An 18,645-nucleotide genomic window follows, 5' to 3' on the forward strand; every position below is an offset into this window, starting at 1 on the left:
CAAACGCCAGGAGATAGTGAAGGGCAGGAGAGCCTGGCATGCTGCAGTCCATGGGGTCGCAAAGAGTTGGACACGACTGAGCGACTGAACAACATCAGTAACAACAGACCATTGAAGTCAGCCTCCGTGCAAAGCAGACAGTTGAATGACAGATAAAGAATGAATAAAGGAAACCGAAATGCTGAAGTAGAAGACTGTGATATTTACAGTGGAAGACTATGGTATTGTTGATGAGTCAGTGCCCCGACTGCTCGCCAAGGTGGGTGCCTGTGAAGGACATTCAATCTGCTGTACAAAACACAGGGACATTTTCTTTGCATGTCAAGTTTACTGTGTTTGATTTGTTTTTCTTTGTAACATTAAGGAAGGAGCTGGAATTCAAGATTTGGGGGAAGCACGAAGGAGATTATGTATTTCACGGAACAGAGGTAAAATTTAAATAGAATGTGCTATGCTCACTCAATAAAACTCAGTAAACCATGATCCCCAGAAATAAGATACGAAGACTAGACTGGTTAATAGACAAAAGAGCAAAGATATGGGTGAAAGGGAAAGTGTTAGTCTCTCAGTTGTGTCTTTTTGTGACCCCATGGGCTGTAGCCCGCCAGGCTGTTCTGACCATGAAACTTTTCAGGCAAGAATACTGGAATGGGTAGCCATTCCCTTCTCCAGGGGATCTTCCCAACCAAGAATTGAACGTGGGTCTCCCATATTGCAGGCAGATTCTTTACTACCTGAGCCACCAGGGAACTCTCAAAAAAGATATAGGTGGGAGGGGGACAAATCTTGCTCATTTCAAAATGAAGAACTGATTATGTTTTTCCTTCTCTTGGTTCTTTACATCCACTAAAATTACCAAAGAAATAAAATGCAGACCAAACAGGTACTTCTCTTGTGGTCCACTGGTTAAGAATCTGCCTTGCAATGCAGGGGACACGGGTTTGATCCCTGGTCGAGGAACTAAAATCCCACATGCTGTGCTACCACTAAGACCCGATGCAACCAAATAAACAAATTAATTAAAAAAAAAAAAAAGCTGACAAAATGTAGACACAGACATCTGTAACAGTGCTGGAAAAGGGGTTAGGGTGTCCTCAGTGGAGCAGAAGGGTATAAAAATTTCTGGAAGCTGTGAAGCAGACAGAATCAGGTTGACACCAATGACTGAATGCTCAACTCTTATGTCAGAGGCTGACTCCCACAAGACAGGAGTGGGGTCTGTGTCCCGCAGCAGCAGAAGGCTCAGGGCCAGAGCAGCAGGCACGGGCAGCAGGAGCACTGGAGCACTCAGCCCCAGGGAGCAGGAGAAACTGACAAACTCCAATCTGAGAACCATGCCAGAGCCTCCTGCAGGAGAAGCTTGCCATTTGCCCCCAGGGCCTGGTGCATGGACTGCCTCCTAAATGAAGTAGAGAATATGCTCTTGGAGACTTGCTAACCCAAGCAGGAGAGCCAGGGAGAAGAGCAGGGGGAGGGGACACTTGGCGCCCTACCCTCACCCCACCCCCAGCAAATACTGAGCGGGAGGAGAACTCTCCGGAAAGACCTCACAGCAGGGAGTCCAGTGTTTCGACTTCACCTTCCAGTCCCCGGGTGGGTTCGGGTTCAATCCCTGGTCGGCAAACTGAGATCCCACATGCCTTGGGGCCAAAAACCAAAACATAAAAATGGAAGTAATGCTGTAACAAATTTTCATAAAGACTTTTAAAATGATCCATATCAAAAAAAATCTTAAAAAAAAAAGACCTCACTTTAGGAGTTGGAGGAGAAACCAGGTTAGGCCGGTGGATGTTAGAGAAACACGGACTTATAAAGCTCTGCCCTCAACCCATCACAGAAGTTTTTTAAACTTTTTATTTTACACTGGGGTCTACCCGATTAACAATGTTGTGATAGTTTCAAGTGGACAGTGAAGGGACTCAGCCATACATACACACGTATCCATTTTCCCCCAAACTCCCCTCCCATCCAGGCTGCCACATGACATTGAGCAGAGTTCCCTGTGCTGTACAGTAGGTCCTTGTTGGTTATGTGCCCTATTTTTTCTTTATTGGCTGCAATTGGGATTTGCTTCTCAGAGTGGCTTTTGAGCTGCCACCTTCCCTAGGGAGGAGGGAAGAACTAAACTCTTCCCTCTGGGTCTGGCCCAAGTTCTCCGAAATAAAACTCGCCCACTGCTCTCCGCTTCAGTTACTGTGCCCAGGGTGGAACCCCACAGCTCTTAGAGCAGATGACTGGGGGCGTCAAACCCAAGTAATTGCTGAAGGAGCCACGGTGGCTTCCAATATCATTTCTACAGCTCCTTTCGTGGAAGTGAGCAGACAGAAATATGAGGATATCCAACATTCCAACAAGCTGAGCACGACTCAGGATAAAGCTAGCATAAGAAAATGTGGTTTTGGTAAAAAGAAAGACAACAGAACCAGGATAAAGAAGTCCAGAAATAGACGGTTCTGGTCATCTATTACTGTGTAATCAACTACCCAAATCTTGACTTAATAGTAACTATTTAACCTAGGGAAATGGGCTGGGGGTGAGTGGGAGGGAGGCTTCAGAGGGAGGGGATATATGTATACATATAGCTGATTCACTTTGTTGTATAGCAGAAACCAGCACTACATTGTAAAGCAATTATCTGCCAATTAAAAATATTTTTTTAAAATAGTAATCATTTATTTTGATCACATATCTGGGAGCTGAAGTAGGCTCCACTAGGCAGTTCTGCATCTCTCAGGTCATGGCAGCCAGATGCTGGTTGGGAGTGGGGTCTCCAAGTCTCCTCACTCACTTGTCTGGCATGTGGGTTGGGAAGACTCACACAACTGGAACGGGAACAGCCTTGCCCACGGGCGGTTGAGACCGGGTGGCAGCCCCAGGCAGTTCCTGGCCTGATGGCAAAAGGCTCCTAGAGCCAGTGTCCGAGAGAGACCACAAATGTTATGTGACCCTTTCTAACTCAGCCCTGGAAGTGATACGACATCACTTCCACCTCATTTTATTCCTTGAGGCAGCCACAGGGGCCCATCCACATTCAGGGGGCGGGACCATGGACTGCCCCTTTTGGAAGGATTTGGGGATGTATTTTTAAATCATTACATCAACCCGCTTATATGGATCACTTGACTTGTAATACAAAAAGAGAAAACATGGTGTTATCAATAAATGGTGCAAGAGAGATCAATGTCTGGGGAAAAAATGTGAACCTTACTTAACACCAAACATGGACATTCATTTGCTCCTAGAAATTATATATTTTCTAATTCTGGGATATAATATATAATTTTAGGGAGCAAACATAGGAGATCTTTATGATTTGGGGGTAGGAAAAAAATTCTTACATAGGATGTAGAAAGCACTAACCATAAAAGGAAAAATTAATGATCTGTATTTTATTAAAATGTAGGCCTTCTGTTCACTAAAGACATCAATAAGGGAAGGGAAAGGAAACACAAAGACTGAGAGAAGATATTTGCAATACATGGATCTGACAAAAGATTCTTATCTAGAAATACGTCATGCCTACGAATCAAAAAGACACATAGCCCAATAAGTAAATGCTCAAAAGACATGAATAGGCATTTCATAGAGGAGGCTAGACAAATAGCTAAAAAATAAAAACAAAAAACCCTTCTCATTTCACATTAAGGAAATGACCCACAATATAACCCATCCGAATGGCTGAAATGTAAAAGTCTAAAAATACCAGATGCTGATGAGGACACAGAGGAACTAGAATTGCTGAAAGGCATGCCAGTGTGCGTCTAACTTGGAAAACTCTTTGGCGATATCTGCAGAAGTTGAGCGTACAGCTACTATACAGTCCAGCCACCTGACCTCAAGGAATACAACCAATTGTAATGAGTACATACATTCACCAAAAGATAAGCAAAGAAGTACAACAATTTCTTAGCAGCACAGTTCATAAGAGGCCCAAGCTGGAAATAACCCAAATGGCCAACAGCTGTGGAGCGAATAAATAAATTGTGCTGTGGTCACACAATGGAATTCTTCACAGCAATAAAAAAGATCTATTGATAGATGCAGAAATGTGGTTAAAAAGTCATAGACCATAATATGAGCAAAAGAAGTCAGACACATAAAGTACACACTTGGTTTCATTTATATGAAGTTTATAAACAGATAAAATGAATGCATGGTGATATCAGAATAGTGATTTCTTCTGAGGAACAGGATACATGCATGTGTGTGTGTGTTGTGTGTATGTGTAACAAACAGGTATAAGAAGTTACATTATATAGTTGTAACTGCAATACCTCTATCATAACCAACAAAAATTAACTCTAACTCTACTTAACCCTAATATCATACAGTATTCAATCTATGTTCAATTTTCCCCAATTATGTTAAAGAAAAATCATAACATATATATTAAGTACTCAGAAATAAGCAGAAAATAAGCATTTTCACATAGAGAAAATGATGAAAGATGATCTATGAACATGTATGATAGCCTGAGTAATTTTGTCACGAGTAGAAAGGCTCCATGCCATCAAGATGGCAGTTCATTACTAATTTATGAATTCAGTGGATTGCCAGTCACCATCCCAGCAAAATGATTCTAACATATATGAGGAGCCAAGGAGCTCTTGAATAAAATTACAAGATGGAGGTCTTCGACTAGTATATATCAAGATGTACTATAAAGTTTTTATAATGGAATTGAAGACAGCATGTACTAGCACAAGAAGAGACAGTAAAGAGATTTTAAAAGGATAGAGAGCCCAGAAGTGTGTAGATGGAAGCTTAAGGTTGTGTTACAAATCACTGGGGAAAGGACAGACTAGTCAATACATGGGGATAAGATGATAGTTTATCCATAGGGGGAGACATAGCTCTAAACTCCGTATCAGATAACATGAAAATCAGTTTCAGATGGATGAAAATCTAAGTTAGAAAAACAAAATTTCAAACTTCTAGAAAATATATATAGGAGAATATATCCAAGACATCAGGATAGGAAAGGATTTAAGAAGTCACAAATGGGACTTGCCTGGTGATCAAGTGGTTAAAACTCCACACTTCCAATGCAGGGGGCAAGAGTTCGATCCCTGGTTGGGGAACTAAGATCTCACATGCTGTATCAGTTTAGTTCAGTTGCTCAGTCGTGTCCGACTCATTGCAACCCCATGGACTGCAGCACGCCAGGCTTCCCTGTCCATCACCAACTCCAGGAGCTTGCCCAAACTCATGTCCATTGAGTCCTTTTCCAATGAGTCAGTTCTTTGCATCAGGTGGCAAAAGTATTTGAGTTTCAGCTTCAGCATCAGTCCTTCCAATGAATATTCAGGGCTGATTTCCTTTACGATGGACCTGATTGATCTCCTGCAGCCCAAGGGAATCTCAAGCGTCTTCTCCAAAACCACAATTCAAAAGCATCAGTTCTTTGGTGCTCAGCTTTCTTTATAGTCCAACTCTCATATCCATAATCCATCATATCCATCACATCACATCCATCATATCCATCACATCACATCTCACATATTGTATAGCACGGCCTTAAAAAAAGTTACAGAAAGTATAAATTATAAAGGAAAAGATGAATGAGGGTGACTATATTAAAATTTAAAACAATTTGAGCAAATACAAATAAGATTCTCTGAACAAATTTAAAGGACAAGCCACAGATGAAGCATGGGGACATTTTGCAAAGCACAGGACCAATAAAGGAATGAGATCTAAAATGAAAAAACAAACAAGAAAAAGAAAAGTAACCCAACAATTCAAAAAGAGAAAAATGAAATGGCCAGTAAATGTAAAAAATATACCCAACATCATTAGAAATAAGGGGAATGCAAGTTAAATCCACAATGACATACATTCACGCCACCAGAACAGCAGTAATGCAAGTCTGACAATTCCAAGTCCTACAAAGGATATGAATGGTAGCAGCTTCTAAAGAATGCTGGAGAAAGTGGGGATTGGAACAACCACTTTGGAGGAAAAATTGGCAATATACAAGGGGCTTCCCTGGTGGCTTAGAAGGTAAAGAATATGCCTGCAGTGCTGGAAACCTGGGTTTGATCCCTGAGTTGGGAAGATCCCCTGGAGAAGGGCATGGCCACTCACTCCAGCATTCTAGCCTGGAGAATCCCATGGACAGAGACGGAGTCACAGAGTTGGACACTACTGAACAACTAAGCAAAGTACAAGGGTCTTTCCCAATTGCTCATTAGGTAAAGAATCTGCCTGCAATGCAGGGACACAGAAGATAAGGGTTTGATCCCTGGGTTGGGAAGATCCCCTGGATTTGGAAATGGCAACCCACTCCAATATTCTGGCCTGAAAAATCCCATGGACAGAGATGCTTGGCAGGCTACAGTCCAAAGGGTCGCAGAGAGTCAGACACCACTGAGCTACTGAGCACAAGAAAGTTAGAGATAGTCTAATTATAGGACTAAAGAATTGCAGTCCAGTTAACACACCGTAGCAAAAAAACCAAAAACCAAAAAAAAAAAAAACAAAAACCTGGCCCAATGGTATATGCATAAGAAAGTTCATTGAAACGTTATTTTCATCATTAAAAATTTGAAATAATACAAGTGTTCATCATTTGGAGGGGAAATGAACAAATCGTGGTCCAACCACAGAATTCTATGCAACAGAGAAAAGGTATGACCTAGCATGTATCAATATGGGAAATGAAAAGTGTGAGTGGCTCAGTCATGTCTGACTCCTTGCGACCCCAGGGACTGTAGCTCTCCAGGCTCCCTTGTCCATGGGATTTTCCAGGCAAGAATACTGGAGTGGGTTGCTATTTTCTTCTCCAGGGTGTCTTCCCAACCCAGGGATAGAACCCAGGTCTCCTACATTGCAGGCAGATTCCTTACTGTCTGAGCCACCACAGAAGCCCCAGTAAGAGAAAACCATTACAATTTTATGTCACTGAAGTTGAATATTTACATAATATGGACAATTTCTTCCTGCAGAAAATTGTTTCCCTAATTGCTATAAGAAGAGGAAGAAAATCTAAATACGCCAACATCCATTAAAAAATTGAAAAAGAGGCTTCCCCGGTGGTCTCGCGGTTAAGAATCTCCATGTCAATGCAGAGGACACGGGTTTGATTCCTGGTTTGGCAAGATTCCCATAAGCCCCTGCACCACAACTACTGAAGCTTTTGTGCCCTAGAGCCTGTGCTCCACAAAAACAAGCCACTGCAATCTGCAGCTAGAGAGTAGCCCCTGCCGCTTCAATTAGAGAAAGCCTGCATGCAGCAACGAAGACCCAGCACAGCCAACATAAATAAACATTTTTTTTTATTGAAAAGTATTCTTCATCAGGCATTTCCAAAAAAGATCACACAAGTTGAGTTCAAAAAACTTCTAAGGAACAGATATGAACTACTGGAGACAGAATTATACAGAAATCTTCCTTTTGTGCTTAGAAATTAGCATAACCTTGATACAAAAATCTAACAGAATAGCACACAAAAGAATCAATAGATCCATTTTACTTAGTCATGGTAGTAATATCCCCTAGATAAAATATTAATATTTGAATCCAGCAGTGTTTTAAAAATAGTATACCAAGTAGAATTTATTCCAGGATGTAAATTTGGTTCAACATTAAGGTATTTATTCATAGACAGTGAAAAATCCACATGTTCATCTAGAAAGGGAAGTCCCATGAAAATTGTTAGAATATTAGAATTAATAGGAACAGCTAGCATTTATTCAGCATTTACTAGGTGCCAGTTTCTGTGTTGAGAATTTCCCATGTTTTATTTAATCCTCACAATAATCCTATCATCCCCTTTTTTTCTACGTAAGCAAATTAAAACTTAGAGAAATAAAACTTACTTAACTTGGTGGAAATCATTTACCAGGAACCAACAGCCAACACCATAGTCTTTTTTTTTTAACTTTTTATTTTGTATGGCAGTGTAGCTGATTAACTGTGTTGTGATAGTTTCAGGTTCACAGCAAAGGGACTCAGCCATAGGTATACATGTATCCATTCTCCCCACCCCGCGCAAATTCCCTTCCCATCCAGACTGCCACATAACACTGAGCAGAGTTCCCTGTGCTATACAATAGGTCCTTGTTGGTTATCCATTTTAAATACAGTAGTGAGCAAATACCACAATCATTGAAATAGGACTCCAACCCCTTGCCTGCTTGAATCTCCAGCAGCCCTCATCTTTGGCAGTTTTGTCTCAATTTCCTAGATTTTTCTTTTTAGAGCTGTGTTGCTATGCAATCCATAGTAGGACAGAGGCCCAGCTTATCACTGGCACAGACAAAAAACACAGGATGAATTTTCTGCCTCTGGTCCTGGCACTAGCACCTACCTTCTGTCATTGGAAGGAATTCAGGAAAACCAGAGATGTTTGTTGGAGAGATCATGGAAAGTGTCACATCACTGTCCTCTCCAGCAACCAGCATTCCCATGGAGGTCTGGTGGTTAAGACTCTACGCTTTCACTACAAGGGGCATGAGTTTGATCCTTGGTTGGGGAACTAAGATCCCACATGCTGCATGGTATGGTCAAAAAAAAGAAAGAAGAGTGCTGGTCCTATAAAGGGATCATTAGTCCCATCATTTGCCCTCTCTAAGCCTGTCTCCCTAACTCCAAAATAATGGCACTGGGTTGGATGATGTCCAAGTTCATTGCTTCTGACTTTACAAGACTGATTACCCAAAACAAGGCTCAAATTACTTTTGAGAATTGCAGCATAGGAAATGTCAGCTTGTTGGCCCCCCTGCTGCTAGATAACACTTGTAAAATTTGTAAGAAGGAAGTGAGAACATCTCAACTCATGGCTGGAAATGAATTATGTTCTTCAGAAAAGAAACATCTCTTGCCAGTTTGCAAAACTTTGGGCTCTTGTTAGTTTACCCTTCAAATGCAGGAAGGCAATTTGTGGAGCTCTGCAGAGGGGATTTGTGTGAATTTGGGGGAAATACTGTCAACAGAAAGTGTTCTCTTTTGCCATATGTGTGACACAAGTAGAGGCAGAAAACATACGTGCCGTGCAGTTTACGGAGCCCCAGCCCTCTCAAACAGGAAGACGGGCTTCAAAGTTTTCTATCGCTGGAGGAGATAAAGACAGACATTTTTAAAATGTCATGTTGGTCCTATGTGGCAGAATATTCAAAGAGGTGGAACTCTGACATGTCTTTCTGGGAGATAAACTGCTGATGCACAGATCTAGAGAAATGCTGGGAGAGGCGGGCGTATTTGCATGAGTCGTCTGAGAGCCTCATGAATGGATACTGATTGAGACTCTAACCCTTTGCCCCTGAGATTCACGTTCTGGAAATCTGCCTCAGTAGCTCACGCCTTGCCTAAACAGTATCTGGAGGGAGGAAAGAGCAACACAGCCTCTAAAATAAAGTCATCGTGAGGATAAAAGCATTAGACTTTGGGGCAGGTCCCTGCCTGGAATTGGGGGTCTCTTAAGAAAGGAATGGGTTGGTTTTTGGTTTTTTATTTTTATTTTTTAATTGGATAATAATTGTTATGTTGGTTTCCGTTGTACAAGAGGAATGCTTTTTTTTTTTTTTTTTTTTGCTTTTGCTTTTCTTTTTTAATTTGGATGGCAATTGTTCTGTTGGTTTCTGCAGTACCAACAAAGTGAATCAGCCATAGGTATACATAAATCCCCTCCCTCTTGAAGGGGAAGGAGAGAGTGGGATGAATTGAGAGAGTAGCATTTTCGTATTTATTTGGCTGCATCAGATCTTGGTTGAGGCACATGGGATCTTCGTTATGATGCCTGGGTCCTCTAGCTGTGGCACATGAGCTTAGCTGCCTCAAGCCATGTAGGATCTTAGTTCCCCAATCAGGGATTAAACCTGCATCCCCTGCATTGCAAGGTAGATTCTTAACCACTGGACCAGAAGGGAAGTCCCAGGAGAGGAATGGTTTGAACCTCTGGGGCTGTGGATCCTGGGATGGATGGCAATCAGCCATCCTGGAGGTTAACTAGAGGCCCAAGAATATGGTTGGTGTATAGCAGCAAAGCTAAGAAGCTGGGTCTCTTCCCAGGGTGTCTTGACCGAGCTCTTGGGAAGGCTGGAAGAGCCCACACCTGGGAGAACTACCTATGCTGTAAAGTAAAAACTTCCTAGCTGTTAATATCAACCATCTTCCCCAGGTGATGTGGCATCCTTCGGGTACTAGGAGGACACTCTATCTGGAAGGCATGAGCCAACTCGCCCTTTGGTCATAAATAAGCACCTTGGGGACTTCTTAGTCCCAGGAAATGTATTCAAACTTGGTGACATTGGCGCTTGAGCTGTTCAGTAGAAATATTGGCAAGGAATGTGTTCTTGTTGTTTTGTAATCTCAGAGTGGCAAAGGGGAGCACAGATGAACGAGAGGAGAGGAATCCTAATGGTGGCTCCCAGGCTGTCCCCAGTTCTCAGAACAAGGAGGGGTGCCCTTCAGTCCAGGGGCACTCCAGGTAGACCATGATGCCCTGGAGGACTTTATGCAGCTTCACGGACTTGGCCTTGGTCTGGCTGCTGTACCCCAGCCCAACTTGGATTGCTTAGACCCTCTTGACAAACACCTCATGGAGATTGCTTAATTTTATGTTCCAGTACATTTTTAGTCCATTTTGACCATTTACATTCTAGAAAACATCCATATCATTGAGTTTTCCAAATGTACTGATGGGTTTTACACAGCACCACCCCTTCTGTTTTTAATCTCCTTAGAATCCTTGGTTATAGCCTCTTTCTCACTCCTGTGGTTGTTCAGTCGCTCAGTCGTGTCTGACTCTTGGCGACCCCGTGAACTGCAGCATGCCAGGCTTCTCTGTCCTTCACCATCTCCCAGAGTTTGCTCAAACTCACGCTGATTGAGTCGATGATGCCATTCAACCATCTCATCCTCCACCCCCTTCATCTCCTGCCCTCAATCTTTCCCAGCGTCTGGTTCTTTTCCAGTCAGTTGGCTCTTCTCATTCTTAAAGGTGTATACTTGTCTTTCCTCTTTCTTTCTAGATTAATTTTGCCAGAGGTTTATCCAGGTTCAAACTATTATAAAGACCTTTCTCTGTGGTTTATTTTTAATTCTACTGGTGCTCTGTTTTGTGAATTGTTAAATTCTGCTTTTAATTCTTATTTCATCTTCCAGATTTCCTTGATGCTGTTTTTATAATGGTCCCAGTTTATTTCTTCTTTCCCTGCATTTAATTCTTCTTGTTCAATCATGAAAGCTATGGTTTTGGCCCTGAGTATAATAAACAGCTGTCACTCACCTCACTCCATAACTTCTAATATGTAGTATTCTCATTAGAGTGATTTTCTAAATATTCTGTAATTATGCTTAATTTTCTCATTAGCTCAATCATTATTTTTTAACATTATTAAAATCAAATAGCTTGTTGCTCTGTTAGTTTGTTTGATCTTTTGTGGTCAGAAAATATAGCCTGTAAAATTTCTACTTTTTAAAATGTATAGATGTTTTCTTTGTAAATAAACATCAAATCAATTTTTGTAACTATTCTGTAAACATTTAAAACCAGTGTATATTCCCTATAGGCAAGAAAAATGTCTATTCAGCTAACTAATTTAATAGTCAATTATTTTATATCGTTCTCCTAGAGTTATCTTTAAATGTATCTTAATCTACACTGTTCTATCAGTATTAAAATAAAATTTGCATTAAATTATTGAATTTATTAAAATATTTACACTACCCAAATGATATAAAAATTTTATTACATTTTGATTTAGTTCCACCTTCCCTCTACTAGTTTTTATTGAAATAATGCAGAATTTTAGATACAAGTTATCTTTATGAAGTTTTTGTTATGTAACTTTTATATTTTTAATTCTTTTTTTAACATTTACATTGTTTTATAGCTATATTTGGGCTTCCCAGGTGGCTCAGTGGTAAAGAATCCACCTGCCAATGCAGAAGACACAGGTTCCATCCCTGGGTGGGGAAGATCCCCTGGAGAAGGAAATGGCAGCTCACTCCAATATTCTTACCTGGAAGATCCTATGGACAGAGGAGCCTGGTGAGCTATAGTCCATAAGGTCACAAAAGACTGGGATACAATTTAGGACTCAGTTCAGTTCAGTTCAGTTAGTTGCTCAGTCGTGTCCAGCTCTTTGCGATCCGATGGACTGCAGCACGCCAGGCCTCCCTGTCCATCACCAACTCCGGGAGTTTACTCAAACTCATGTCCATTGAGTTGGTGATGCCAGCCAGCCATCTCATCCTCTGTCATCCCCTTCTCCTCCCACCCTCAATCTTTCCCAGCATCAGGGTCTTTTCAAATGAGTTAGCTCTTCGCATCAGGTGGCCAAAGGATTGGAGTTACAGCTTTAACATCAGTCCTTCCAATGAACATTCAGGACTGATTTCCTTTAGGATGGACTGGTTGGATCTCCTTGCAGTCCAGGGGACTCTCAAGAGTCTTCTCCAACACCACAGTTCAAAAGCATCAGTTCTTTGGCACTCAGCTTTCTTTATAGTTCAACTCTCACATCCATACATGACTACTGGAAAAACCATAGTCTTGACTAGACTTAATTTTCTCATTAGCTCAATCATTATTTTTTAACGTTATTAAAATCAAATAGCTTGTTGGCACAGTAATGTCTTTGCTTTTAAATATGCTGTCTAAGTGAAGTCGCTCAGTTGTGTCCGACTCTTTGAGACTCCATGGACTGTAGCCTACAACGCTCCTCCATCCATGGGATTTTCCAGGCAAGAGTACTGGAGTGAGTTGCCATTTCCTTCTCCAGAGGATCTTCCCAACCCAGGGATCGAACCTGGGTCTCCTGCATTGTAAGCAGATGCTTTACCATCTGAGCCACCAGGGAAGTCTATGCTGTCTAAGTTGGTCACACTTTCCTTCCAAGGAGTAAGTGTCTTTTTATTTCATAAAAAATTTAGGACTAACAAGTAACATATACACTTTAACAATGTAGCGTTATCTTTTTTTTTTTTTTAACCTGCTCCTCATAACCAGTAGAAAGCTAGTGCCCTTCTTGGCACTATTCAATTTACTGCCTTTCAGAAATGAAGATTTCTTTTTGAGAATCATCTAGAGTCACTAGAAAGTCGTGTTTTCTATTTGAGAGTGATTCTATAAGGAACAGAAGTTCACTAAGGTTACCACAAATAACAGATCTTTTAGTATAAGGACAAGAAGAGCCTTGACCCTGTTCTCCTCTCATTGCCTCTCATGGTCTCTTAGTGATGCCCTTCCTCTGACTGTTCTTGTCATTTTTGCCACAACCAAGGCTATGACTGCCACACCTGGTGGATCAGCAGACTGGGAAGGGCACCGGACTTTCTTCTTTTATTTTTTCTGCCATACCACACCGCATGCAGAACTTCCCCAGTCAGGGATCGAACCTGTGCCCCCTGCATCGGAAGAACAGAGACTTAACCATTGGACCACCAGGGAAGTCCCATGCCTCAGATCTTGATGTTACAGTGTCAGCAAGACCGCTGATGAAACCCTCCATATCTTTGTGCAGTTTCTTTCCCCTCACTATATGGCTACTTTTGTCCATGGAATTCTCCAGGCAAGGATACTGGAGTGGGTACCCATTCCCTTTTCCAGGGGATCTTCCCGACCTCGGGATCAAACCCAGGTCTCCTGCATTGCAGGCAGATTCTTTACCATCTGAGCCACCAGGGAAGCCCTGTCTGACTGCAAAAGTGCCCAAAGCTGGTATACTCTTGTTCCACCTTCATTTTAGTTTTCCTTTCCCTTCTAAGATGCATTTTTCCAACAGCCTCCCAGTGAGTCGCTTCTTCTCTAGTAGCTGGACAGTGTGTTCTTAGGCACCTTTGACTGATTTGTTTGCATTTTTCCATACCTGGGGAAATAGAACAAAAATAGCCAATGTTTTTTATAAATCAAATGTAAGAATCAAAATATTTAAATATTAGAAACTAACAAATTCTCTCCACAATATTGCATGAAGTCCATCCCCTCCATGTATCTTTCCAGCCCTAGTAGTAGTTATGGTATGTATTTTTGGATATACCATTTTATTAATATTTAAATTTCACCAAGAGTTCAAGTATATGCTAGCTTTATGTTCAGATTTTTGAAATGAAGATAAAATGAACAAACAGCTTAAGGGTGCAGTGTGTTTAACACTGCACAATATATTCACTTGGGATTCTCAGGTGGCTCAGTGGTAAAGAATCCGTCTTCCAATGTAGGAGACTCAGGAGACATGGGTTCGATCCCTGGGTCAGAAAGATCCCCTGGAGGAGGAAATGGCAACTCACTCTCGTATTCTTGCCTGGAGAATCCCATGAACAGAGGAGCCTGGAGGGCTACAGTCCATGGAGTCCCGAAAAAGTCAGACACTACTGAACAGACATTCCCAGTATATTTAGCAACTAGACGCTGTAGGGGGTGGTTAACTGTCCACTTACGAACACAAGTATAGGGACAAGGCCTGCCAGTGGAGGAAATACCCACCATTCAGGTCTGAACAGAGGTCCTTGGTTGCTGGCAGAATCTCCCCTCGACTTCAAACTTGAGACAAACCACAGAACATACAAAACTTGATTGAGACATGCCACTCAGTATACCAAAATCGACTTCAGAACAGTAACAGGATAGACTGGGCAGAGCCAGTTCGGGTTGTGGGGCCCGGTCTGAAGCAAACAGGGTTGCCCAGAGGCTGGGAATGTGGCAGCTGAAGCCTAGAACAGGGAGACGAGAGCAGCCGTCTTCTAAAAATCGCTGATTTCCAAACAAATTCCTAAGTTGTTTTTGGTCTTAATCATCTCAGCACAGACTCATCATCTCCCTCTGGCAAGCCTGTTAACTGCTCTGATGAAGGAGTGGGGCCACCGAGGGCACTCCCACAGGACAACACAATCAGTGTCGGGTTATGACACTGGGCCTCTTCTGTGTCCTGAGCAAATGCCTTCCACTTAACCCATCTGTCATCTGGGGAAGTGATTCTGATGGGTCACCTTTCATAATGACTCCGCCACTATTTATAGAACCAGCAGATTACTGCACGTGATCAGCTCTGGTCTTTGTTACCTGATTGAATTCACACTGTCGATACAGCCGGTTGTTTAGCCCCGAAGTAATAAGTGATGTGCTTTTTCAGTCTCCTTGCCTTCCTACCGTTAGTGTCCGGAGGGCAGAAGCTAAGCAAGTTTGCATCTTCTCTGGTATTTCCTGTGAACCCACAAGGCAGGGGCCTGTCCTGGGTCCAGGTTGGTAATGGCCCTTGGTCAGTCTTGGAGCCTGCCCTTGAGAAACTGACATGCTGCTCTGACTGCATTCTGCACCCTCAAATCCATATGCTGAAGTCCTGACACTCAACAGGAGTGTAGTTGGAGATAAGGCATTTAGGAGAGTACATGCTCAGTCTCATGTCCAACTCTTTGCAACCCCATGGACTGCAGCCCACCGGGCTCCTCTGTCTTTGGGTTCTCCAGGCAAGAATACTGGAGTGGGTTGCCATGCCCTCCTCCAGGAGATCATCCCTACCCAGGAATGGAATCCATGTCTCCTGCATTTCCTGCATTGGATTCATTACCACTAGCGCCACCTGGGAAGCCCCCATTTGGATCTGCTACACCCAAACCCTAAAACTGCTTGCTTTCACAATTGTGCCAGGTCAGCCCACCAGCTGTTCCCTTCAGGGTTGCTCACTGGCCCAGATCAGAAACCCTGACTTGGGAGCAAGTTCCACTCCAGCCACCCCGAGAATGTGGCAGATGGAGTGTCTGGCCTGTGCAGGCTCCATGCTGAAGGACGGTTACATTCTGCTGGGGACCACTGAGCTGACCCTTGGGAAGGCCAGCCCCTCAGCTCCCAGGGAACGGCAGCTGGGATCAGCTGCATCACTGCTGGGCGTCAGGTCCTCACTGGGAAGCGGGGCTGGAAGGGATGTGTGTCCGCCCTGTAATTAACGTTAATCAACGCACACCATCTGGAGGATGGAAGAATCTGTTCTTTGCATCCACGCTCTTGGCTTTCATCCCAGCTGAAGGATCCAGAAAAATGCCCATAACCTTCCTCTGGGGCACGTTGCCAGGTTATAGGGCCCAGTTCTGGCCCCAGACAAGACAGGGGAGAATCACCAGACAATTTTTCCAAGGTCTGACTTTTATAATCGGTGCGGGGTCTCTGATACTAACTTAGGGCAGACGCTGAGCCGAGGATTTCAGTCTGAGTTTGAGAGGCCAGACTGAGTCCAGCTGTGAAACACAGCCCTAAAGCCACTGAACTGTTCACCTCACCATGGTCACTTTGGTAAATTTTATAATATGTATACTTTACAACAATTTTTTAAAGTTGTATTTTTATTTTACCTTTAATTAATTTTTATTGGAATATAGTTCTACAATGTTGTGTTAGTTTCTGCTATACAGCTAAGAGAATCAGACTTACATATACATATATCCCCTCTGTCTGTATTTCCTTCCCATTCAGGTCACCACAGAGCATTGAGTAGAGTTCCCTGTGCTGCACAGTAGGTTCTCAGTAGTTATCTATTTTATACACAGTATCAATAGTGTACGTATGTCAATCCCAGTCTTCCAGTTCATCCCAATTGTTTCATGGGCACAGTTTCAGTTTTGCAAGTTGAAGAGAGCTCTGGAGACGGATGGTGTGATGGTTGCACAACGATTTGAACGCCCTAAAGCCACCGAGTGTGACTTAACCATGGTCACCATGGTAAATTTTATGTTACGTCTATTTTATCACAATTTTTAATGTCATATTTTTTAAAAGAGAGAAGGAAAGGAAAAAAGCATCAGTGTAAAGTGTGACTGCTCCCACCACGATGTCCAGACAGGAACTCTCCAGACCAGACTTTCCTGCCAGTCCAGCTCAAGTCTGGGTGTCATGGGAAGTAACCAGCCTTGTTCTGTCATATTCTGTTTCAGCTGCTGCCAGTTTGGGTCCCTGCTCTCTAAAGGAAAGGCCGCTGCTCTCTCTGGCTTCCAGCTGTGATGTCTGATCACCCCCACTTCCCTCCTGAAGCAGCCGTACCCAGGGTGCGTGCCCACCCAGTGGCCCTTATGAAGTGGTGATCACTCTGACCAGCAGGTGAGTGCCCTCTGGGAAGAGACCTCAGTGGGCATCTGAAAATGCGGTCTCAGCTCTCACGTGCAGGAGGGAAGGGGAAGAAGCCAACTTTCACTCCAGGGGGGCATATTAGAACCCAGGGTTGTGCTCTGCTCCCCACCCCTACCCCCACCGCAGGCAAATGGGCATGACCCTTTGATCTGCACTGCCCTGGCTTTCTGCAGGGGTGGAAGATGGTACCAGTCAACCCTGTGCCAGAGGAGGAGCCAGAAGCTGCCACTGAGAGATGGAGGACCCCACGCCTGAGCCCGTCTACGTGGACGTGGACAAAGGACTGACCTTGGCCTGCTTCGTCTTCCTCTGCCTGTTCCTCGTCGTGATGATCATCCGCTGCGCTAAGGTCATCATGGACCCTTACAGCGCCATCCCCACGTCCACCTGGGAGGAGCAGCACCTGGATGACTGAGGCACGGGCGGGCAGGGGCAGTGGGGAGGGACCAAGACCCTGGCGCTGTCTGGACGAGGTTGCCCCAGGACACACCTCCGTCCCCTGGCCACCAGCCTGCTAGCGCCTGGGGGCAAGCAGGAACAGATTCGGCTACTAGGGATGGAGGTGGCTCACCTTAGCCTTGTCCACTTCCACACGAGCAGCAGGTTGAGATGCGTGGGATGCTGTGGGCGGTGCCATGGCCAGCCGGTCTGGGGATGAGAGGTCTGCGCGTCAGTAGGCCCAGGTTCCAAGCTGGGGACTCAGTGTGAGACTATGGGCAGTCACCTTCCCTGGCTCCCAAACCCCATTTGGCATTGGATACAGGACAGATCATATAACAGTGGTCCAGTTTTGAGGAGACCCTTGCCCTGATCATGCCAAGAAGCACACGTACTAGCCCCAGGGTCGCACAGCACAGACATCCACCTGAAACCCAGCCCCTTCCCAATGGGCTGGCAGTGGAGCCAGGGTGGTGACCCAGGGAAGCAGATGGATTCAAATTCACAAAAGGCACAGGGGCTGCTTCCCAGCAATATTTTTTTAAACTAAAATATAGAAGGGTATATTTTTTCCTGTTATAAATGAAATGTGTATTTTAGAAGTTTGGAAAAATACAGAAAAATAATAGAAGGAAAGGGGGAAAATAATACTTATAGTTCCACTTCCCCAAAGCTGCCATCTTGATATATTTTCTCTCAGTATTTTTACATATATTTTTCAATAGTCAAACTGTGTGCATGGTGTTGCATCACTTCACATTAGAGCATGAACACTTTCTCATGTCATCAAACTCTCTTCAGTTCAGTTCAGTTCAGTTGCTCAGTCATGTCCAACTCTTTGTGACCTCATGAACCACAACACGCCAGGCCTCCCTGTCCATCACCAACTCCTGGAGTCTACCCAAACCCATGTCCATCGAGTCGGTGATGCCATCCAGCCATCTCATCCTCTATCGTCCCCTTCTCCTCTTGCCCTCAATTTTTCCCAGCATCACAGTCTTTTCAAATGAGTCAGTTCTTCGCATCAGGTGGCCAAAATATTGGAGTTTCAGCTTCAACATCAGTCCTTCCAGTGAACACCCAAGACTGATCTCCTTTGGGATGTATTGGTTGGATCTCCTTGCAGTCCAAGAGATTCTCAAGAG

General features: G+C 43.6%; 1 long non-coding RNA gene and 1 other non-coding gene across 3 annotated transcripts in view; one reads left to right on the forward strand and one right to left on the reverse strand.

Annotated features, from left to right (window-relative positions):
- Positions 1-17,920, forward strand: part of CTXND1 — a 43,854-nt gene extending 25,934 nt beyond the window's left edge. Inside the window, exons 2-3 of one of the 2 annotated variants that reach the window (XR_329146.4) lie at positions 16,870-17,032; positions 17,236-17,920. This is a non-coding gene — a long non-coding RNA (cortexin domain containing 1). Of the gene's footprint in view, positions 1-16,869; positions 17,033-17,235 lie in introns of those variants that run through there. The other variant, XR_003105265.3, reaches the window with a different exon arrangement.
- On the reverse strand, positions 12,735-12,806 carry TRNAC-ACA. The gene has a single exon. It is a non-coding gene; the product is annotated as a tRNA-Cys (tRNA).
- Positions 17,921-18,645: the final 725 nt, after the last annotated feature.

Source organism: Bubalus bubalis, chromosome 20 (genome assembly GCF_019923935.1).
Source record: "Bubalus bubalis isolate 160015118507 breed Murrah chromosome 20, NDDB_SH_1, whole genome shotgun sequence".
NCBI lineage: Eukaryota > Metazoa > Chordata > Mammalia > Artiodactyla > Bovidae > Bubalus > Bubalus bubalis.